Below are 25,346 nucleotides of genomic sequence, written 5' to 3'. Positions count from 1 at the left end.
TGTGGAGGCTTTTTCTTGCTATTTTTGTTGTTAGAACAGATCTAGAGAAGTCTTTACTCAATTTTTTCTTATTCCTAGGGCATGGGCCGTCTGGGATCTTTATAAAATACCCTAGGTGTTCCATGAAGTCTTTCTTCACTGGCTAGAGAACATTTGGCTCTCTGCCCTGCATGAGAACTAGTTGTTCAGTTTACAGTTCCTTAGCAGTTGTTCTTCCTCAGTAGTTGCTCTTTGCCAAGCGTTGAATAGTCCTACCCTACACACCTGCAACTTACTATTCAGCCCAAAACTTAAGGGGACCCCAAGCAGAGTTTTTAACCTCTTTTTCTGCGTAGTTCCCACTTCGGTGGTACTCCATCCTACAAATTCTGGCAGCTTCAGCTTCCCCAAACTCTAATCTCTGTCTCTTCAGTTCAGCAAGACTACTGGATTCCTCTTGGATTCCTTTTCCTTTACTTGGGTCTAGTAAACGCTTCCAAGAAGAAAACGAGGTGATCACAGGGCTCGCCTTGCTTGTTTTCCACTTCTTATGGATCTTGTATACTTCTTGTTCTCTAATAACTGAAAACAGTTTTCTTCTACATGTGTCTACTTTTCTAGTTTTTTGTTCATTGTTTATGGCAGAAGGCCTGGTCCAGTACTAGTTGCTGCATCATGGCTTGAAGCAGAAGTTCATGAATAGATGAAAACAATAAATATAACTCTAAAATCATATCTCACAACCAAGAAATAATGCTTAATCCTAATTAAAAATACTCCAAGTAAGTGTGGGCTGGGCCTAAGATAAGTTGGATGGTGGGTTATGAGTAATCACCAATACAACTGCTGCATTCTACCCTATTCTCTCATACTCAATGAAAGATAGAAGAATACCAGCGAGAGAGGGCAATATTACAGTATGCATAAATATGAATCTAGTTTTTACTTTACCCAAGACATAACTCACAAGCAATTACAAACATCTGTGTGTCCAAATATTAAGTGTTGAAAATCACCGTTTATTTAAAGGTAAAAACCCAGCCATAAAACTTAAAATACATAACTCTCAATATTTCATGTCAAACTATGTCTCCAGCCTTAACTGTCTCTAGTCTATCTTATCCACACCATATTTCAGCCTCTGTGAATTGTATGTCATTCCTAGAATGCATCATGCCTTGCTCAACTCATTTCTATCCTACTTTCAAGACCCCTCTAGCCTTGAATTAATAATTATTCTAGTATTAAAATATTTATTGAGTGCTTTCTATGTGCCAGATACTCTTAAAACTCTTCACATGTATTAACCCATTTAAAACTTACAATAACATTTTATCCTAACTTTAAAGATAAGGAAATTAAGGCTTAGAGAATTTTGAAACTAGCCCAGGGTTACACAGCTAGTAAGAAGGAAGCAGGAGTATAAACCCAGACTTGTATGACTCCAGAGCATGCACTTTTAAATACTACATTTCTTTTTCTTAAATTTTTGTTAGATGTTAGAATTACCCAAGGAATTTTCGAGAATCTCCATACAAGTCAAATATTAGAATTTCTGGGAGTATGACTCAGTTAACATCTCCTAAAATCCCATAGATAATACCAATTTGCAGCCAAATTTGAGAATCAGTGCACTACCGTACATTTTTCAGTTCAAATGAATTTGGTATTGGTCAATGAGAGGTCAAGGAAGTGGCCAAAATAAATTTTATCATACTGGAATTTAGCATTTACCAAATGATTACTGATTATACTATGTAGAGTGGGCATCAGGGAGATAGAAATTGATTCCTCAAAACAGCCTCAAACCCAAGCACCAGGCAACTGTTGGGTAATTGAATATCAAAAGTCTACTATTAGAGCAATAATAAAACATGCCTCACTTTGTTATTGTGGTTGGCTGATTCTAAGTTACTGTTCCCTAGGCATTGCAGAATACCATAAAGTAAATAAGAGACATTACAAAATTGCTTTGTAAGTATAAGTACAGAACATAATACTGTTATATTGTTAAGTACCACCACTGAACACCGCATGCTATTAATAACCTTTGAGGGATAGGGTGGAATATGGACTCATGTTCATGTCAGAGAAATTTACATTCACCTATCAATAGTTATTGAGGAACATAGCATTTGTGTATCAGGTGAGAACACTATTCTTTCAAATCTAGTGTCCTGTCTCCAAGAATAGCCTATGCCCAGTGATTCAGCAGAACTCAACACGCAGCCACCCCCACTGTCATATACATACTATGTTTCTAGTAACTTGCTTAGAATAGAATTCTTTCTGGTCCCAGTAGGAAATCAGCTTTAGGATTAGAAATAATGAAATTCGATTAACTCCCTAAATTGGTTTGTATATTTACAAATACTAATGCATCTAAACTCTGCCTGTGTGTAACCACTGGTCAAATTCTGAGCTACATAGGTTTGCTTAATATTACTAGTATTCAACCAAGATGGCACTTTATAAAATCACAGGTAAGGAGATACTTTTCTTATAGAGAGTAAAATTGCTTTTGAAGAATTTTTTTGATTGTTGTTCTGTTTTGTGAAAAAAAAAACATATACTTATGCTCAATAGAACACTTAAATGCACTTTATCAATATTCATTTAATATTCTGTTTTCCAACTGGAGAACATATCATCTGTCAGGCTAGGGTAGGCTATGTTGCAGTAATAAATATGGTAGTTTTAAACAATAATTTATTTCTCTTTTATTATTATTATACTTTAAGTTTTAGGGTACATGTGCACAATGTGCAGGTTAGTTACATATGTATACATGTGCCATGCTGGTGCGCTGCACCCACTAACTCGTCATCTAGCATTAGGTATATCTCCCAAATAATTTATTTCTCAAACACACTACCAGCCATTGGAGGTCTGCACTGCAGTCGTCAAGTTGTTGTAGTCCACGAGGATTTGAGCTGATGGAGGGGCTTCTGAAAGGTGCTGGTAGCCATATAAAAAGGAAAGAAACTGTGTAAAAAGGATAGTTAACCCCTCCCTGGCTTTTAAGTTTCCTCCCAGAAGTCAATTTCTGTTTCCATGTCTTTGGCCAAAGGAAGCAAGAAACTACAAACGTTCCATGTGTCCAAAAAAGAGAATCAGCAAAACACTGATAAACAGAACTGATGTCTGCCATAATCTGCCCTTCTGATTACCAAATATTTGGTTTGTTCTCATTCTTGCATGCAAAACATATTTAACCCTATCCAAAAGAAAAAAGCCAAAACTTTCAAGATTACTACATCAAGTTCAAAGCCTATGATCTCAAGATATTACACAGTGGTTTCTTCATCATTCATCATCACTCCACTCAGAACGGAGAAAGTGGAGAACACAGAAGAGATGTTGGTCCATGACAAGTCTAAAGTTCTGGACAGATACTCTAAGACTTGCTATCCCAGAGGTGAGGAATATTCCTTGATTAGGCCTTGATTTCCTCCTTGTACATTGTTCTCTGTAGTCCTTGGCTTTGTCTTTTGGAAGATTGTTTCTTTTCCATTATACTTTTTGGCCACATATAAAATGGGTATCCGGAAATATGTTCTCCTTGGGAGCTTAGCAGCTTTCTCAGCCTACTTCTTCCCCATGGACAATAACTGTTATTGTCTGCAAAAGCTGCTAATTCCAAAGATCATGTTAAGTCTTAAACTTCTGTAGGCTTGTGATTTATTTGGCAGTGCAAAATTTTTAAAAACTTAGTAAGCTTCTTATCTGTTTTATTTCAGTAATTTTCACATACCAAAAACTATACCTATAGCTCTTTTCTGACGGAAGTTCTATATTTGCTATTTTGCTTTGGTTTCTTGACACTCCCTGCAATTCTTGTCTTTATTGCTGGCACCTTTTGAATATCAGTCTCCGGGAGATCCACAACTTAAATCTCTTTTCTCCTAGGCTTTTTGTCTGATTGAAAGATTGAAAGTACTCTCTAGGTGTCAAGTTGATCCATCTAATGGTTTTAATCGTAGGTATCCCTTGCGACAATTATACTAATTTCCCATTTTTATCTTTTACTGTTTGAATGGGAAGCAATCATACAAGTCCCTGAGGTTTTTTTTTTCACTGTTTTATTCCCTTTGTTCCTGCTTGTAAATATACCACACCTTTCAGAAAAACATAGTCTTTCTTTCAATGCCTTGCCAAACACACCCAATAGCAACAAATACATGCTAGTCAGTTCCACATATTTTAGGTTTTATTAGTACAACACCCAAAATTCTAGGTGCCAATTCTTATGTCAGTCAGGGTAGGATAGGTTATGCTACAGTAACAAATACTCCCGGATCTCAGTGGCTAAAACAAAGAGAAAGGGGACTTTTTTCCTTTGCATGTTACATGGCCATTGCAAATTGTCAGGGATAGCCCATCCATTGCTGTCATTCAGGGTCCCAAGAAGATGAAACAGTCACTATCTCAGAAGTTGCTGGCTACCATGCAAGGCTTAAAGAGACAGCAGGCTCAATTTTATATCAGCTTTTAAAGCATCCACTCAGAAGTAACATGTATCACATAGGCCACTGCAAGCCACATGACCACACCTCACTTCAAGAGGGTTCGGAATGAAACCTTACCATATGCCCAGAAAGATAACTGGATATACTTAATAAACAGCACTGAAATCACAGGAAATAATTTGAATACAAAGACTTAGTCACTTAATAAGTGATAAAGTAACCCAGCAAATCAAAGAAAGAAATTTCTTTCCTATCATCACTAACTTATACACAGAGAGTTCTTAGATTATAAGCATTACACAAAACCAAGAAAATGTAAAGGAACAGCCTCCTAAACAGCTTCCGCTCAAAGGAGGTAAATCAAATCAATATTCTATTTTAACAAAAATATTGTCTTCATTCTCACATCTGCTAATTACCAAAGGAGAGAGTTTACTCTGAAAAAGTTTATCAGATGAAATGATTTTGTGTTTAGATATTTCTTTTTCTTATATTAGTTCCAAATATTCTATCTCAGCAGGCTCTATAGCCTCCTGAAATAATGTAAGCTAAAGAAAAAAAATTGAAGATGGGCTTAGCACAGAAGAGAAATTAGTGCTTCGCTTAGGCATAACCTTGGGCAAGTCACTTATTACTTGCTAAGCTTTCCTATTCATAAACGTTTGACACCCACATATACAGCAGGGATGCTGGAAGGGTTAGTGAGATAACATTTGAGAAGTGCCCTGAACTCCTAAACACCAAGTGTTAGAGCCAATATGAGAGATCATTTTTTCGAATAAGGCTCAATAAATTAATCTCTTGTTCCTCTACTAAAAATATTAACAGGAGCTACAAAATGCCACAGTTTAGCAGAATTAGCAGATTGTTTCTTAACATACCTCAACCGCATAATCAGTACAATTATATTCCATTATCCAGTCTTTCCTCAAGCTGTTCAGTACCTAAAAGCTCTTCAAGCTTTACTATTCAAAAGCTGAATATGGGCCATCAATTTTTCCTTCTGTGCTGCTTCCAGTTACATCAGTCTGAAGAAATCTTCAAAGAAATAGTTATTCACATGACACTCATTCTCATCAATAACTTATTACCACGTATAGTCTGCAAGGCCAACTGGACTGTGTTTATAGGACTCCAAACAAAAGGGGACAACAGAAGGGAGATGTGCCACAGAACTTCATAAGGAGTATCAATGCCCATCTGGCTTCACCTTAAATTTTCATCCCTCAGTTTGATCGCCCACTCACTGTATTCTCCTTGGTCCCTTTTTTAATGCTTCATTCTGTCACACTTGCCTTAGCGCCTGGAGTAACTATCTAATTAAGATCTTATTCATTAATCATACACCAATGTATTCACAACTGCAATTCTTTTTTTGTTTAAAAAGTAATTTTTTCCTCAAGCTGTTAAGATTAAATTAGGGAAAATTTTACAATTTCATGGGATTACTCAAACTCTGAACCTTCTGATACCAAGTATAATAGAAATTCTTATTATGTGATTTGGTTATGGAATATGGTATGTAGCTAACCAATCATCCATCGTAATATTAATATATAATATCTAACAATGAGTTATCAATGTAGAAAGACTAAAAATATGACCAAATGTTTTTCACGTCAAAATTAATAATATAATTTTTTTCATTGAAATGTACTTTATAATGAATCTCAAGGTTATCTTTATGAAGCTATCACTACATCATAGATGGACACGGCAGATCAATTTTGTTAGTGGCTCCAATTAATGTATTTCCTATATCAATATGTTTTTCTTGTAATTTTCTAGTCTCCTCCTACTCTGGCTCTGGATAAAGCCATGTGAGTTACCTTGACCAATTAAACAGTAATGAACTTGACACTAGCAGAGGCTTGAAAAAGTACTTGCACGTTTTTGCTTCCTCTTGCTCTTCTGCCTTCACTATGTGAATGTTTCGAGGTTAGCCTGCTGGGGGATGGGACATGTGGAGCAGAGCAGAGTCAAATCAATTTTCCCAGCTAAGGCCTCAAACATGTTAGAGAACGTATCACCTAGCTGACCTGGCAGAAGACAGTCTTATCAATGCCAGTTCAAATCAGCAGATCTACCAGTCAACACACAGATACTTGAGTAAAAATAAATATTTACTATTGTATGCCACATAGGCTTTGAGGTTGTTTGTTACACAGCATTTTTGTTGCAATAGATATCTAATACATTGAAGTATTGTTTAATAGAGATTTGAGGTTAACAGAATGCCAGACAATAGAGTTCACAATGCCCCAAATTAGTCTTGAAATCTGTCATTACAAAATTCTCCTGTGCCGTTACATGGTAACACATTATGAAACTTCTGGGGAAAAAATATTAATTTAGAATGTTCTTTAAATGACATTTTACCATACTGAGCAGACAAACATTGCTTCAGAAATCATTTAACTCTCTTCTTTTTTTTCTCCTAAACAAATAGAAATATGTGCAGCCAGGAAGACAATTTGAAAGAATGGAAAGAATCTTAAGGCAAAATTGTTCAAAATTAAATGCTGATGGTAGCTATACCTCCAAACCATTGTACTTCAGCTGAGAACCTGTACCATGGATCTGGCCAGAAATGAGAACGGCTGTAAAGTGGTTCCTAGGAAACTTCTCACAGCCTTCCTGAGACTGAAGAGCATATGCACTGCCCATTTCAGAGATGGTTGACTATACTCTATCTCTTACTGGAGCTCCTTACACAACAGGATTCCACACAGTGCTCAGAATCATTGCCTATCAGAAGCTCTAAATAAAACAATCCAACACCAAATTACCAAACATTCAATGGTTATCCATGGAGTGCAAGTTACCACACAAGTTTAGCATCCTGCCCAACCACATTAATGACTTGAATTTGGTAGTAGCCAACTTTTCTTAGACTTTGAACTGTAAATGTCTTTAAACTTGAGTTGTTACCTTGGAAATTTAGGTGTCTCAAATATCTTCTTAACAAGGAGTATAATGATATAGAAGTTTATTTCTTTTGAAAGTAAGAAAAATTATGTAATTGCTCTGTCATTCTCATCCACATGGTAATGAAGCCCCCACTCAAGAATCTCAAAAGTCCCCTCTACTCACTGGCTCTACTGACAATCTTATATTAAAGTTTATCCTCCTCTGAACAATTCACTGATATAAGCTTACTTATCCCTGTGAAGAAGTCAGTGTTACTACCTTTACTTTATATTCTGAGGAACCAAGGCCAAAATTATAAAGTACTTCTTACCCCTGAAATGAAGTAAAAGCAACACCAAGAAAGACATTTGCACCTTGCAACTCCCAGCCATGAACAACATGATCTTCACTGATGAGAAAACAGTACAATAAATAATACCAATATGCCATTCTCAAATGGAAAGAAAGCATTATTTCTGTACTAGAGGTACACACCTGATAAACAATTGTGATCATTCCCCCAGTTGATTATTTCTACATTTTTAAATTTTTAATAAAACATATTTTTTTCCTGCTCCTCTCTTCTTTCCCTGTTTCTCCTGTAACCAGCTCTTTCTCTAAAAGTATCAGATAGTAATAAGAGTTCCAACTGTAATTCAGAACTTTAGATAAGGAAATTAATTACTGAAGAATCTACTCAAATGGGTCCCACCACTTCATTTCAAGCTTTGGAAAGAAATACTCAAAAGACTATGGAGAAACTGTGTAAGAATTTTACTCTAAAGATTAACTGCCTAAACTTCACTGATTCTGGATATCTTAAATCATTTTTGAGATAATTTAGAGATTTAGGGATAAATCAAATCATTTTAAAGAATAATGTGAATTACATAATACACAAATTTTGAATATGTAAATGAACATGCTTTCTTTTTGGGGAAAGTTAACACATAAAATAAAGATGAAAAGTGAAGAAGAACAATATTTAAGGAACTTTTCATGTATGCCCATATGAATTCATCACATGTTTGTAAGGCGCTGTGATTTTACTGTTCTTACCAAAAAAGTTTTATATATGCTCATTTTAAAATTAAACCATTTGATTATGTTTTAGATGCTCTTTCAATATGGCATCTTCTTTTGGGGAAAGATTTGACATATAACATGCAACTCTAACTTTTATCAATATATCCCAAGAAAAATTTCCTGTCACGTGCTGATGGTGATTGTATTTTATTTTCCAAATAGCATTCTTCTACTATAATGGAAAACATAGGTACTACTGTGCTTTGAATTTTCTTTGTGGTTCATTTGATGTAGAGATACGTTTTATTAATTTTTAATTTTTGTGAGTACATAGTGGGTATATATATTTATGGACTACATGGATATTTTGATACAGGCATGCAATGTGTAATAATCACATCACGGTAAATGGGATATCTATCCCCTCAAACATTTATCTTTTGTGTTACAAACAATCTATTGTGTTGAGTGAAATAAGCCAGGCACAGAAAGACAAACTTCACATGTTCTCACTTATTTGTGGGAGCTAAAAATTAAAACAATTGAACTCATGAAGATAGAGTGGAAGGATGGTTACCAGAGGCTGGGAAGATAAGCTCTAATTCTTAACAATCTTCAAACACAACTCAAGCTTTCCAGCCTCATCAGGGGTTTGCATTCCAAACCTGCCATGTCTTGGAGCATCCCCAAACCTATCACAATTTCACGAGTGATTTGTCCCTACTGATAAGTTCTCCCTGATTAGAACAATCCACAGTGGAGTAATTTGGGAACTAGATGCTTGGTCTAATTATTTGGAATACATTTTTTGCTTAATAGCAATAGGAGCATTGGAGCTTCTTGAAGGTTTTTATGATTAAGATCAATTCAGAAATCATAATTTGTGCCCCTTCCCCCAACAACTGGAACACAGCCCAGCCACTCCCAAAACCAGGCTTTCTAAAGACACAACATGCATTTTGATTTTGTTTTTCAGAGCATGTTCCCAATTTTCACTTTCAATAGGAATATTTTTAGAGATCATTGAAAGCAAAATGTCTTGAAAATGTCTTCAAAACTTCTCTAAGTTTCTTTCCAAATGTCATGATTTTTGGAAAAGACCACACCAAGTGGTAAAGAGATGGACAAGACTGCAAACACTTCTAAAATCTCTTTGGAGATATTCCATGTACCGCATTATATATGAACTGAGAAATGAAACATCTGTGACTAATACAAAATTGAGTCTGTCTTAAATTATAATTAACAGCAATGAGAAAATGTTGCCTGTTCACTTCTTCAGAGAATCAAGTCATCTTTTTACCATTAAAAAGCTTGAGTCAATGATTATTATTTGTGTAACTGCTCTGCCCAGTGCTTTTCCAAATTGCAAGTCAAGACTCACAACAGAATAAGAACAATGAGGACTCTTACCACAGTTTAATAAGGTCCTCAAATATTAGTTTTCAGAAGACTTTAAGCCCTCTGCAATATTTAATGTGTAAGAACTCTTTTTGGCCCCACATCAAATATTCATACCATCTTTTTCTTTGCACCAAATAGTATGTTGGTAGAACTTAAGCTTTTAGCTTTAGAAAATATATAGTACTAATTTTCTCCTGAAAAAAAATTTCCAAGAGAATATAACAAAGGAGAAGAGAATAAATTAAGTTTCTTTGGGGACTATGCTGAAGCCTCTAGATTGTGCTCATGGAAGAGAATGTGTACCCCTAGTACATCAGTACTTTATCACAGATACGGCACCTGATACCCAAGGCCTCCCAAGACTACTTCCATTCCCGCAGCTCTGATACAGACCCTTTACTTGAAACAATCTAGTCTACATCTGTCCTGCAAACATCCCTTGCATCTTAGGGCCCATCATTACTCCTTTCTAGCTTTATAGTTATAATTATTCCTCAACCTAGTTCCAGTCTCACGTTCCAGTCTGAAGGTTCTCTAACAATTGACAATCTTGCTCTTCCCTGTGAATTCCTATAGTAGCCCTCTGGTCTCACCTGCATTCATTTGGCCAGTAGTACCTCGTGCTATTGGTTACCTTCTTAAATGGGTGGGTGCCATAGGGCTACAACTCAATGGAAAGCTACTCAAAGGCAGGGTATTAGCCTATTCTTTATTAATAAAGACAGCAATTCCTTGCAACTGTAAAAAAAAAAAAAAACTTTGAAAAACCATAAAACTGATTTTTGAATTTCAAATCCCTTACGTACTCGTTTATACTTGAGTTTCAAAATAATCCTGTAAGATAGGCCAGTACAGTCTTTTAATATTCACATTGTACAGATATGGGAAATGGGATACAGAAATATTTAGTGATAAGCTAATGGTACCCTGAGATTAGAAACTAGGTCTAGTGTTCTTTTTGCAACCAACAGTTCCACATTTTTCATATGACAATATCTTTCAAATATTTAAAAATTCAAGGGCACCAAAAATGATTGTGGTTGCACTGAATTTATTGTCTACCTAACCTCTAGTACCTACCTTCTAACTTTGAAGACCAATCTGATATCCAATCAAGTTTGCTCTGCCTGTCATATCTCTTCCAACCCCCAAGCCCTCACAATACTCAGTCTCCCAGCTCTGGTTCTTCTTGGCAGACCCTCTCCCACTGACACCTAGGACTCTTGTAATATAAATCTTAGCTTCACTTCAAGGAACAACCTCCTTCTCAATGTCCACCTACATCTTGACATTCTGGACTAATGTGTTGCCTGTCCCTGGGAAAAGGGATTCCTGTAATAGGTTGTAAAAGAGCTGATTCTCTGTGTATCAGGCATCAGAATATATAGAGCAATATATTAGAAACTGGGGTCCTCAAAGAGTTTACCAATTTCAAAGAACACAGATACCTGTGAGGCAACTTTAATTTAAAATGAGATTAATATAAACAATTAATGCTTTGACACTTTCTGTCTGTTCTCCATGTTTACTTTAATGACTTTCTTTTTTAGCTCTATTGCTTCCTCTGCTCTTTTAAAGGTTTCATTTGACCTGGGTCTTGAAGCATATGAAAAATGTTCATAGGCATGAATGGGGCAAAGGCTAAGAAGCATAAGGAGAAATGTGCTCTGGTTTAGGGATTAAGGTCTGGAGTCAGGGAGAACTGAGTTCTGATGCTGGCACTAACTAGTGTGTCTTTTTGCAAGTTGCTTAACCTATTTAAACCTAAGTTTCTTTATGTATATAATGGGCATAATACAATCACTTCTCTTATTATTGTGATTGTTAAGTAAGATACAGAATCTAAAGGATGTAACACATATTTAATAACCAAAATATGTTGGATGATGAGTACATAGATCTGACTAGAGTACAGGTAAATAACTAACTTAAGGAGCCAGACACTATGGACACCTTTGAGATAAGTGGAATGGGAAAAAGATATCTCTCTAGTAAATTGGCCTCTTTGAAGTTTTTTTCCAGTTGGTGTCAGCACCAGAAAGTAAGGAATCCTTAAAAGTTGGTACTAGAACTCAGTCTCATCCACACTGAAGAAAGCAAAGGAAAAAAGTATACTAGGAGTCAAATGTTCTGTCATCCTTGCATTTCAAGCATGAGATAATTTGTGTGACAGTGCTTTGAATACTATCAGGTATAACGCAGTGGCCAATGATGTTTCTGAGGCCTGTGAGACAGACACAATATAGTCCTGTGCCAGTCTCCGTGGCATGAGCTAATTGACTGGCTGATTATTATCCGAATCAGGTTTACCTGATTTCAACTCTTTTCCCATTAGTGCTCCCCTAAGATATTTATTCTTTCCAATATATCAGATTTAAAATATCAACTCTGGCGCCAAGTATTAAGATATTCACATTAAAATCACTGGCTTAAAGTTTAATTGTATTGATTTGATTTTTAGAGGCAGCACTCACAAAAAATATTAGCTATGCTATGCTGCAATGCAACATTGACTCAAATAGGTATTGAACATAAAACCTACCCTGCAATAATGCAATCCGTAAACCCACAGAGGCAAAGACAAGCATAATCTAGGCTGATTCTCACCTCATCCTCTGCTGATTCTGTCTCTCTTTCACGATGTCTGTAGACGTCTGTTAAAGGGCCCATAGGCAATGTAGGGTGGGAGGGAGGGTGCTGCGTAAACTGAGGAACTGAGAAATCAATCCAGATAGGAAGGCAACATCAACTTTTGACCAGGTGGTCAGAGGAAGGTAGAAGTAATGGAAAGTATGCAAGTCTAGGAAACAAACAAAAACAAATATGTTTGTATATACACTATATGTCGAAGTTTTGGTCAGTGGCATTAATTCAGCTGCATAATTACAAGAAAATCACTTATCTGTGTCTCGAATTTTGACAACCAAAAAATGGAGATAATCTGCAAAGTTGACAGAACTAAATTTGGGAGCCACATAGAACAAAGTTTAAACCTTGGATCCTCTGCTTGCTGACTGTAGAAGCCTGGACAAATCGCACTACATTAGAACTGATATTTCCTCCTGAAATTCAGGGAAATAATTTTCATCTCAACAGGGCTGTAGCAAGAATTAAATGAGATAATGTGGTAAAGGCATTATACAGAAGATATTCGATACATGGGTTTTTTTTTCCTTCCTATTTTAAAGGGCTGTTACAGGAATTCAATTGCAGTAAAAATGAATATATTTGAAAAAAATGTTGATGATCTATGCAAGTGTAAAGCACTATTATTATGATTATTATCCTTCAATTCAATTTTTTCACTCTTATCCAGATACTGGTGTTCTTTTAAAAAAAATGGTTTGTGGATAAAAGACAAGCTGAGAGGAACAGTGTTTAAGAAAACTGAAGCAGACAGTGGAAAGCTAATCTTGCTTTATTGGTTTCCAGCTTTGTGGTATTTGGTAAGTCAGCAAATAAAACCAATCAGTTCCAATTAACTTTTCTGAAAGTAAAGAACCAAAAATAAAAGAGCAAGTTATATGCGTATTTTTTAAAACCTTCTCAGTGCTGAAAAAGCCACAGAAATTTGTATAGTTAAAAAAATATATGCAGTGACAGTACTAACAAAATGCTAATTGCTACCTGAAACAACACTCATAAGATACACCAGTGACGGGGAAAGAGCAAGGTCCCTGCGTTTCTGTGGGTATTACTAATGGTTTACCCATCCAGATGCTATTTGCAAGGATACCCGAAGGAGTGCTGCTGTGTGGTTACCAAGAAAAAAAGCAGATTTCCAAGGGCTGCACCCTAAATTCAGCAATAATGTCACCTCCAAAAATAGCAACAAAAAAGAAGGGACTTAAATCTACTCATCGTATGAAGCTATCAATTAATAAAGCTGACATAGCAGCAGCTACTAGAAATTGCCTCAATGCCACTGGTGGAATGACTATTCTCAGAAAGACACACACATAAAGGGAAAACCCACAACTGGACATAACCCTGAAAGTGTAGGGAGATAGGCTGGAAGTCAGGACACTCAATTTAACTGCAGAAGAGACTTCTCAAGGTTCAAGGTTTAAGACACAATTAATCCATTCCTTATTTTTTAAAAAAATTCACTCCTTCTCTATGTGCCTTTAAAACCAGAATTCTCCAGGACCGATCTCCTAGAAGCTTAGTTTCACAAGCAGCTCCTCAGAGTCCTGCTCACTGTCATGCAACTTCATGCTTTCCTATAAAGCATAGAGGGAACTAGCACATGTCTAGCTTTTAAAAGTGTTAAAATATAGGAAACATGTAAAATAGTCAATTTAAGCTTAACATCCAAACAATTTCCCCTTTCTGTCGGCTTACCCCATCAATTTCTTCTCTTCACCCACAGTTTCTCTTAGTTTGCTGCATCCAGTTTCCCCTTTCTGTCGGCTTACCCCATCAATTTCTTCTCTTCACCCACAGTTTCTCTTAGTTTGCTGAGCGACCCGTGTCTTAAAATCCAAACATATAGACTAGTGTGCCTGTTTTAATACCCACATGTCTCAAACAGGAATACCTCACATATGTTAATGAACCTGACAATTTCTTGTCTAATAATTGTAGCTTAGTTGGATTCCAAATTGCTGTTATAATTAATAAACAAGAGCTTACTAGCTGAAAAGGGGAAAAAATAGAATTGGTGAGCTTCTGCTGCACTACTGTATATTATAATTCTCTTCACTATGGAGATTTTCATCTCTGTGAAATTTGGGAAAGGGGTAAGATACATGCTAATTTTTTGAAGTTCACACCTTCTAGCAAAATCATCCAAATCATTTTGGTGTGCAGAGATTTTATTTCTAATCTTTCTGTGCAAAATGCTTTGTTAAATCCTGATGACAACTTTTATGCATAATGCATAAAATAAACTTTGCCAAAATCTGAGGCACTCTTATAAGCATGTAAACCCCTTTAGAAGCAAAATGACACATTACAGGGTATGTAGTTGCAGTACACTTGGAAAACTACACTGCAAGGCTGACGGAAAGCATTGTGCTCCATGTCATTAACTTCCAAATATCTAATATGTGTAGTTACCTTGGTTTACTTGCATTCGAAATTGCATGCTATTTCTTATGAGATTCTTCATATATTGATGCCTAGTTTATGTAGTACATAAATTCAGTTCTGTCTTCAACACTTCTGAGAATCTTCACACTTTAAAAAGACCAGATACTTATTTTATATAACCGAGAAAATCTTGTCACTGACCAAAAAGATAATTTTAAAAATGTTTTTTTGTGTATATAAATTAGTATTTCTATACATGTGCCTATCATTTGATAAATCATATAGGTAACCCCAGTTCAAATCTTATGACTGTTTTTGCTTAGTTAAAACCATAAAAATAGAGACCAGAAAGGAATAAGACTTAGAATTCAAAAGTAGGTGCTATAAATCCTGCAAGAGCCAAATAAATAAATAAATAAATATCAGAATAATAACAATGTATCACTAGCCAGTGTCACCAAGATGATTTGTTTTACTCCTCTAATCTTTACCGTATCTAAGCTGACTATAATAAATGAATAATTGCTTTGCATACAGAGCAGTTAATTGAAAAACCGCACCAACTATAAAACCAAGAAATCATAACACAAAATACAAGGTTTCATCAGTGTTTAGGAACTTGTCTTTGTCAATATTTTTAAGGTTCAGCGTAAATGATACTGTTTACTATCATATATCATAGACCATTATGAATTATGTTAGATGTCCCATGAATATTAATGGTCTTAAGTTACAAGATATTTCATCAACATACATCCAGGTGTAAAATTCTGATGGAGTTTGGCTTCCTCATAAAAGAAAATGGTGCGATCTAAGTGAGCTTTACCTTGAAGGCCAAGTTTCTCAGGGCAGGCCCTATTCAGAAGGCGTGTGCGAATTTGACAAAGCGTGGGCATTCCCTTGAATGCGGAAGGTGTGGCCTCTAGCTCATAGGCAGATTGTTTTTCAAAGTTCCCCTCTGGACATTCATTTACCATTGTGTGTACAAAACAATTCAAATCCTAAGAGGGGGGTGTATATTAGAATGCAGAAACAAAAACTGCATTGTTGATTTCAAACAGTGTTTTCCTGGGAGAGCACACATTTGTGTAGCCATCCCACAGTGGACAAAATAATTCCAAAAATTAGTTGAATGAAAACAAGGGCACAAAGATGAGTGGTTAATTATTTGGGCCAGTGAAAAATGTCCTTTCTGGAAAATCTTTCAAAACCTATAGCACTTGAATTTGCATGAAAGTTGTATTCTATGAATATTTCTTTATTGAAAATAAAGCACTTCAGGCTCAGTTCAATAATAACAGCTTACAGGAGAGTAATTGAAGTTATCCAATTCTCTTCCCATTGAAAATGACCTACAGTATATACACACAAAGATGCAGGAAAAAAAATATCTGTTGTGCAATTTTATTGAGACTGAAGTAAAAAGGAATTGGGGTTAGGCACTGTGTGAGCATTTAACGCACACCAAATGATGATATGGTCGGGAAAAATTATCCCTTTTTCTTTACGTTCCTTTTCCAAATTCTCATCTTGTTCCACCCCCTGCTGAGCTCCTATTGACTTCAAAGAGAGGTCCATGGGGGTCCTGAGCAAGATGAGAATTTGGCCCTGCATGCATAATTTTTGTGCTCCCTTATTCATAACATACACAATAAGCACGGGATTTGAAAAGGCTCTAACAGAGGCTGATAATGGCTCCTGCACGATCACGTTATCTTCTTAGTATACTGAAAGGTATCACCAATTGTACCAGTGGAAACACTGAAAACTCTGAGGAAAAGGCCATGCCAAGTCTTTATTATTATTCCCATCTATCATTATTACTCATGCCAATAATAACAATATTTATGTAGTATTAGAATCACAATCTCATTACTATAACTTTTATAAGACCACAGGCATATCTGAATCTTTGTAATCAGGAGGCCATACAGAAAATTCTAAAATCTTCTCCCAGGAAATCTCACCATCTCAAGGTACAAGAAGACATCATGTGGACCAGCACACCACAGCAATAACATGAAATTACAGCGGACAATGGTGAAGAAATAATAGGTGGGTAAAGCTACTTTTTAGAATACTGGTAGGGAAGACAAAGTCACTCTATTCCAGGACTGCAAATGACACAGAGGCTACTAGATGGAAAGTTAAGGAGAGATAATGCTGGGGTGGGGGTGGGGGTTGAACTAACAAACTATTCTAGCATTGTGAAAGAATAATATGTTGTTGGAGGGAGTAAACAATGTTAGCTAACAACATAATGGAATCTGACCATTTTGAGAAGCAAGAAAATATATCATAACATTTGGTTGATTATTCACAAATGGCAACATTCAGTCACATTCAAACAAATGAGGGCAGGTAAAGATAAATAAGTTTCCCTAGTAGGCATTTTGGTCCATCATTATTTCTTCCTATAAAGTTTTTACCTATATATGTGGTGAATCTAATATTGCCTTATTATCACTGTCCTAATGAATAATTCTTCCCAAACCATGATGCCTTGCTGCAACCTATCCTGTACTATGACAGACGGACAAGACTGTGAAATAGCTGAGCAACTCATTTACTTACATAATTTTTAGATATTCATCATTTTCAACATTTATTGATATTCAGGATCTTTAAAAGCAACTGGTATCTCATTCCACATAAGGTGCATTTGTAATTTAGATGGGCAGCAAGTGCTATCCTCTACTTGTAGATATATAATGCCTGCAATGTACAGGAGGTAGTCAACAAAAGTTTTAAAATGATATCACATCTATGAAGCACATTATGTTTTCTTTAAAAAGCAGCTTCACATGTATTATTTTTATTTAATCTTCTCAACAATATTATGGGTCAGTAGAAAAGAAAATAGAACCTTGATTACCAAGGAACCTTCCAACAGACCTCTTTGCCCTAACAGATATGCCACTTAATTAAGAATTAGACATATTTCTTCATTTGTCACTGACTTTACTTTCCTGGATATGTTGCATTATCCCCAGCATGTGACCTTTCTCTCAGCTTTTAGCATTACTATTATCACGTATATACACAAAAGAAAAAAAAAAATAACAGTCAGTATTGTAGGTGTTGAGTCCAGTAGTATGCATACCTCACTTTGACTTCTTTGAGATAAACATTATGTAGACACAGTGTTATCTTTTGTTCTAGTTATATGGTTCAATAGCGCCTGCTTCTGAGTACTCAATAGGGAAAATGAGGTTTGCTCTCTACCCTCTTGTTTTTCTTTCTTTGGTTTACTATTTAAAATGAAATCCTTCAACTTGTGGCTCTCTGTGCCCCAGCACCTAAGTACTTAGTACATAATCAGCCACTGATAAGTTCATTGTAAAATGAATCAACCAATGAATGGAGGATGCATTTATTGTGTGTAGAAACACCCTTTAAAACAATTACTTGAGTCATCTGCATTTAAGAAGTTACTCTCAACTTGAAGCCAATTTAAAATGTTAGGATCTATGATTGTGTGTGTGTGTGTGTGTGTGTGTGTGTGTGTGTGTGTGTGCCTGGGACACCACTGTCGGCATTTAAAGCCGGACCCAACAAGGAGAATTTAAGACATAGACACAGAATTATAACCCAGGATTTTCCCTGGTCTGCCAGGAAAGAAGCTCCATTTCGGAGGCCTTTTCTACTTGTCTTTCTGTTGTGGAACCCACAGCAAAACACAACACACAGGCGAACATCACATGTAAATGGATAAAGCACGTGGCATGCAACTGTCTCACATTCTCACAGCCTTAAGTAGTAGAAGATTATCCCTTTAACGAGGATAATTTTATTTTTCACTAGATATCTATCAAAGGAAAGATTACCACACAGCAGCTGGAACACTGGAACCTACATAATGTATTGCACATTTTAATCATGTTGGATAAAACACTCTTTCTATGGATATCAATTATACTAATGACTCATATAATACTCTCATGTGCCTACGGGATATGTATTGTCACCTCTCTTTTGTCATAAAAATAGTTAGTAGCTCTGGATCCACACTGAAGTAGTTGCTTTCATTTTTATATAATGAATGAGTAACACTGTAAAAAAAGACATTTTATCCCATATTAGTTTAACAGAGTGAAGAGATTTCACATATGACAGTACTAAATATACTCTTAAGCTGCTAATAAAGCCAAAGCCTGCAGGGAAAAATTCAAATGATGAGCAATGCCAGAAGTTTGTATTTCTGAAACTAAAGCAAAAATGTTCCACTTAGGTATAACTTCTAAATATCTTAAAAAGGAACAGGGATTTCTTTTTTCTTTTTCTTTTTTTTTTTTTTTTTGTTGTTGTTGTTATTGTTGAGACAGAGTCTCATTCTGTCACCCAGGCTGGAGTGCAGTGGTGTGATCTCGGCTTACTGCAACCTCTGCCTCCTAGGTTCAAGTGATTCTCCTGCCTCAGCCTCCCGAGTAGCTGAGACTACAGGCATGCGCCACCATGCCCGGCTAACTTTTGTATTTTTTTTAGTAGAGACGGGGTTTCACCATATTGGACAGGCTGTTCTCGAACTCCTGACCTCAGGTGATCTGCCCACTTTGGCATCCCAAAGTGCTGGGATTACAGGTGTGAGCCACCGAGCCCAGCCTAGGAATAGGGATTTCTAATAATTTCATTTCCAATAAATCTCCCTAGTCAATTTGGAATCATTTTATTTGCAATAAATCTCCTCAGTCAGCCTAAGCGATGAGCACATTTTTTTTCTCTTTTCCCAGAGTGCAATGTTATGGAGGAAATGTCTTTGAATGCGTCCTTAAAATTAATCATGACAGCAGAAGGTATGATTCATAGCCAAACTACTGCATGCTTCCTTTTTGTCAACAGAACAAGAATTTCTGCTAGAATGGTTGAAGATTATTCACCTATAAATGAAGACGTGACCAAATCCTCAGGTGGTGTTCTAGAAATGCAGCAACAGAGGGCCCATCAGTGCCCCATTCTTCAGGGTACCTGCTAGCAAGGCTAGAGTTAAAGCTTTATGAGAATTTCCATTATAAACTTCTAGTTTCCAGGTTTAATAAATCAGTCATAAAAATGTGCTCAAAGCTGAAACTTGGCAAAGCAATTTAAAGAAAAGAAAAAAACTTCTGCCTGGTCATTTTTAAGTTACACAAGTATAAAAAGATAAAGCTAGGAGTCTCAGAAGCATTCCCCCTACAAATAGTTTTGAAGGCACATGATTTTAATTACATAGAAAATCAGCCAAGTGATTGGTCCACGTAGAGTCAGAATATTTGGGGTGGTTGGAAGAAAAAGGTAAAAATAATGAAGTTATTTAAATTCCACCTAGAAGCTTTTAGATGTGCATTTTGAATACCATATCCTCTTCAGTTCACCAGAGTTTTTGAAAAAAAAAAAAAAAAAAAAAAGAAGAGCACTGGATCATCGCCTGCTTCTTCTTTCGTTCACCTAAATATGATATCCGTCTGAAAAGATCTTGGAAAATTCTAATTTAAGTTCTGACATTTATAAGGTGTGTATACGCTTAATTATTTATGTAGCAAAAATGGAATTACCTATATTCATAGAAGTTTCTGGTTTCTCTGATTTATCTTTATAAAAATTGCTTCTATTCTTTTGTGGGTTAACTCATTTAAACAGGTCAATAGATCCATTTGAACACTAAATCTTCAAGTACATACTGAATGTTTCTTGAACTCTATTAATACAATCAAATAGAATATTTTTAGCTGATCATGTGTCCTGTCCAAGTCTGATGGCCATGGGAAACACGGATGATTTTGCCTCAGCAGTCCAAACCTTAACTTAAACATGAGGACTAAGAAAACATTTTTAAGGCAAAAGTCATTGTAACTTAAATTTCTTCCCTTTCCCCCAAAATGGAGACCTAATTCCTTGGTATATACAGATTGATTTTTGACTATTTAGGATGTATCCTGGAGGTTCATGAAGTTCTTATTTTAAAATGTTTGCTCATGGCCGGGTGTGGTGGCTCACGCCTGTAATCCCAGCATTTTGGGAGGCCAAGGTGGGCAGATTGCTTGAGCACAGAAGTTCGAGAGAACAGCCTGGTCAACATGGCGAAACCCGTCTCTACCAAAAATACAAAAAGTAGCTGAGCGTGGTGGCACATGTCTATGGTCCCAGCTACTTAGGGGGCTGAGGTTAGAGGATCACCAGAGCTTGGAAAGTTGAGTCTGCAGTGAGCCAAGATCACACCTCAGCACTCCAGCCTGGGTGACAGAATGGGACCCTGTCTCAAAAAAATAAATAATAAAATGTTTGCTCATGTTCATTCTGAAATTGGTATGTAGGAAGAATGACTTAGTGAGCAAGCCTAGCTACATGCTCAGAATCCTCATCCTAACTTGGCTGTTTTCTAATCATGTTTTTGAAACCAGTAACAGCATCTTTATTTTCTTTGTGCCCCTTAAAAGAAAGGTAACTGGTGTTGAAAGTGACATAGACTAAAAATGAATCACTATTTGTCATAAAACAAAGGAGCAATATAATATAGTGTTTCTTGTCTCTGAAATTATACTGCCTGGGTTCAAATCCCCGATTCATTCATTCCAGTTTGTGTGACTCTGGTCAGATTATTTAATTACCCTAATAATGGTCAATTTACTCATCTGAAAAAAGAGTGAAAAAAATAAGAACATGTCCTCATAAGGTTTCGATGAGAATTAAATGAGCTTCAGCACTTATCAGAGTGTCTGCCATAGTGTCCAGTATAATGTTAATATTGTAATTACCATCACCAGCATCATCAAGTTATAGACATGAAAATTAGAAATACTCGAGGATCTGAAGATAATCTTTTATACTTATGTAACAAATACTTATGTTATTAAGTATTCATTGTATATTGAAAATATATTAAAGGATGTTATGGTTCATGTAGTCTTGTTCATATGATCTCTGACCTTAAAAATCTTTTACTAAAGATGAAAAACATAGGACGGGTGCAGTGGCTCATGCCTGTAATCCCAACACTTTGGGAGGCCGAGGCAGGTGGATCACCTGAGGTCAGGAGTTTGACACCAGCCTGGTCCAACATGGCGAAACCCCATCTCTACTAAAAACACAAAAATTATCTGGGCGTGGTGGTGCGCACCTGTAATCCCAGCTACTCAGGAGGCTGAGACGGGAGAATTGCTTGAACCCGGGAGGCAGAGGTTGCAGTAAGCCGAGATCGTGCCACAGACTCTGGTTTGATTTTTGGCTTATCTAGTTACTGAACTAATGTAGATGAAGATAAAAATTACACTAGCAGCCTCAGTTCCTCAATTTTCACAGATATAAAATAGGTTATTCACCCAGCAATATATTGATCCATTCTTGACTTCTTGGCTCCCTTGTGACCTTGGCCTCTGCATGGTCTATCCTACCTAATACTTAATGCCTTCAAGAATAATGACTCTATATACATATTCACTGTTCACCTCAACTGCAACTCTTCTTCTTTCTTTCCTCTACTGGCTTAGTTCTCAGGATTCAACTTCCACATTCACTTCTCCTCCCTCATCCTTATCTGTTGCCCTATCTAACAGGGATCCTAACAGAACCCCAGCCCAATTATGGTGAAGTAGAGAGAGCTCCTACTTCTCTGTCTTTGCTTTTATGATCCTCCTCTGTATTAGTCTGTTTTCAGGCTGCTGATAAAGACATACCCTAGACTGGGCAATTTACAAAAGAAAGAGGTTTAATTGGACTTACAGTTCCACGTGGCTGAAGGAGCCTCACAATCATGGCAGAAGGCAAGGAGGAGCAACTCATGTCTTACATGGATGGCAGCAGACAAAGAGAGAGTGAGCTTGTGTAGGAGAACTCCTCTTTATAAAACCATCAGATCTCATGAGACTTATTCACTATTATGAGAACAGTACGGAGGAAACTGCCCCCCATGATTCAATTATCTCCCACCAGGTCCCTCTCACAATATTTGGGAATTATGGGAGTACAACTCAAGATGAGATTTGGGTGGGGATGCAGAGGCAAATCATATCATCCTCCTAGGACTGGAGTGTTGTTCCATACTTAGACCCATTATCTGATTCCAGTACAAAATCTCTGGATAATTCCCATCTCTTTCCAGCTGCTACATTTCTATTGCTTTGTCTGCAAGATATGGAATGTCTATTACTAGTCTTTTTCAGAATCATTATGACTAAGCCCTCTTGGTCATTTGCCTAGTCAACCTACAACACTTCCAGAGTCTGTCTCTGCAACTTGTTTCCCACCTGTACCTCTGGGAGCCCCAGATAACTCCCACCAAAGATATCCCAAGATTTTACAGCTCCCATCCTCTATGTCAAATAATTTCTATTCCATCTCCATTTTTCAATTCCTTTTTGCTATTCATGCTCCCTCTCACTCAACCCATTCAAGACAAAACTTTCAAGTACAACTTGCCCTTCCTGCTATTCATGCTCCATCTCACTCAACCCATTCAAGTCAAAACTTTAAGCACAACTTGCCCTTCGTCAATGAAGCCAAAGGTTTCACGTCCACCCATTAGTCACAGCAGGGATAGTTCAATTTACATTAGCTTAGCCTTTAAACATCTTTATCAATGACTTGGATGAAAATTTAGAAATCATATTCATCAAATTGGTGTATGACACAAAGTTGGCAGGAATCACTAATATGTTAGATGATAGAATTAAGATTGTTAAAGGAGCTGACAGATGAAAATGATAGGTTGAAACTATCATGGTGATCAAATCAAATCTGGAATATTGGGTTTAGTTCTGAGCAAGAACAAGTTAAATTACATCCAAAAAACTATAATGATGAAATATAATAATAATAAAGATCCCTGCATATGAGGAACGACTGAAATATCTGAGACTATTTTTCTCAGATAAAGACTGAGGAGTCAAACCAACCACTTTTTACATACTACGAAGGCTCTGATTTGGAAGAGTGACTGTTCTTATTCAGCATATTTCCAGAAAGTTTGACCAGGGGCAGTGAATGTAAATTATAAGTAGATTTCTAATCATTCAAAGTAATTTTTTTCAAATAATCAGAACTTTCTAAAAAAGAGACAATTACCCTCATGAAGTGCTGAGTTTTCCCATTTTCTCAGCTTAATCTCTGTATACCTTCTTCAAGCAAAGCCAGTGACCCTCGTATATCTTACATGTGGACTTCTTTCCAGACCTCTAGATTCAAATTCCAGCTGGATTTCCAATAGGTTCTTCAAAGCAGATTCACTATCTGAACATCCTAACGTGTTCCTATTTTGGGCTGCCTATTACACTTCAGTCACCTAAGACAGAAATTTGAAGTGCCTCATTTCTCCCTATTCTTCTTGATAATGATGACAATAAAAGCAACTATTTTCCATTGAGTTTTTACTATCTAGAGTCTGTGCTAAATTTTATATAACATCCCTTCACATAATCTTTACAGTAACTTTGTAATGTGTGCATTATTATTCTCATTTAATAGAGGAAGCTGAGGCTTATAAACAGCAGGGCCTGAATTTATATTCAAGGCATCTGACTCTAAAGGCAATATGATTACCCCGTCTACTACACAGCCTTTCCTATTAGTCAACTATTCTACCTCAGAAAGCTCCTCACTGCAGTCTTCTCACGTGGGCTCTGGCTCTTAACATGGCTGGCTTCTCTCATCCTTCATGTGGCAACTTGGATGTCATCTTAACTAAAAAGACCCCCTTCCCCTTATTCTCTTTCATGATGACTGATCATTTCCTCCATGGTGCTCACCATTATCAGTTGCTTTATAGATAGATATGTACATATGTATATGTATGTACATGTATGTATTTACTTGTTCATTGCCCAATTCTCCCAAAGGAATGGAAGTTCTGTGTGGGAGGACTTGCTATCTTCTTCTTAATTTCCAGCACAGAAAATGCTGATAACTTGCTCAAGCAAAATTAATATTTGTTGATTGACCAGTTGATATACATTTTACTCTGCCCCTTAGGTGTAGTCTTTCCACCACTGATATTCAAGCTTTTGTCATCTTCCTTGGATAATACTAACAGCCAGTTATCTTGTCTCCAATCTCTTCCAACTTGAATCCAAATACAGAAAAAATCATGCCCATGTTCCTGCTCAAAACTCTTCAATGGCTCCTCTTTGACTACAGAATAAGTCAAGACAAGATCTTAACGGGGAATTCAAAATTCGATGTTAACACCACAACCTCCTATGTGCCAGCCATACCTCATTACCACTGTTGTCTAGACAACCTGTATAAATTCATGTTCCTGTGTCTCTTTGATATTGTTCTGTTCCAAAGCTTTTTTCTCCCTTTCCTAAAAAATTACTAATCACTCTTTAGAAATTACCTCTTCTGCAAAGTTTTTCCCAGCTCCATCCTCCAGAGAAAAGTTAAACATTCCCCTACCACGTTTCCATTGCATTTTGTCTATTATTTTAATATCTATGTCACTGTATTACCGTTAATTATGCACTTTTCTTATCGCCCCAACCAGATTTGAGATTACAGAGGTGGCATACAATAGTTGCTTAATAAGTCATTAAATTTTGAATCGAGAAAAAAGTC

At 36.5% G+C, this 25,346-nt stretch overlaps 2 long non-coding RNA genes across 2 annotated transcripts in view; both read right to left on the bottom strand.

Annotated features, from left to right (window-relative positions):
* Positions 1 to 14,437, bottom strand: part of LOC117974590 (uncharacterized) — a 46,589-nt gene extending 32,152 nt beyond the window's left edge. Inside the window, exons 1-2 of the long non-coding RNA XR_008626378.2 lie at positions 14,133 to 14,437; positions 12,396 to 12,588 (exon numbers count right to left, since the gene is read on the bottom strand). This is a non-coding gene — a long non-coding RNA (uncharacterized LOC117974590). The remainder of the gene's footprint in view (positions 1 to 12,395; positions 12,589 to 14,132) is intronic.
* LOC103784402 (uncharacterized) overlaps positions 1 to 25,346 on the bottom strand; it is an 837,516-nt gene that overhangs the window by 569,479 nt on the left and 242,691 nt on the right. The gene's annotated exons all lie outside the window — the stretch shown is intronic.

This window comes from Pan paniscus, chromosome 1 (assembly GCF_029289425.2).
Source record: "Pan paniscus chromosome 1, NHGRI_mPanPan1-v2.0_pri, whole genome shotgun sequence".
Taxonomy (NCBI): Eukaryota; Metazoa; Chordata; class Mammalia; order Primates; family Hominidae; genus Pan; species Pan paniscus.
The sequence above is the reverse complement of the archived record's forward strand: the minus strand, read 5'-3'. Positions and strand labels throughout refer to the sequence as shown.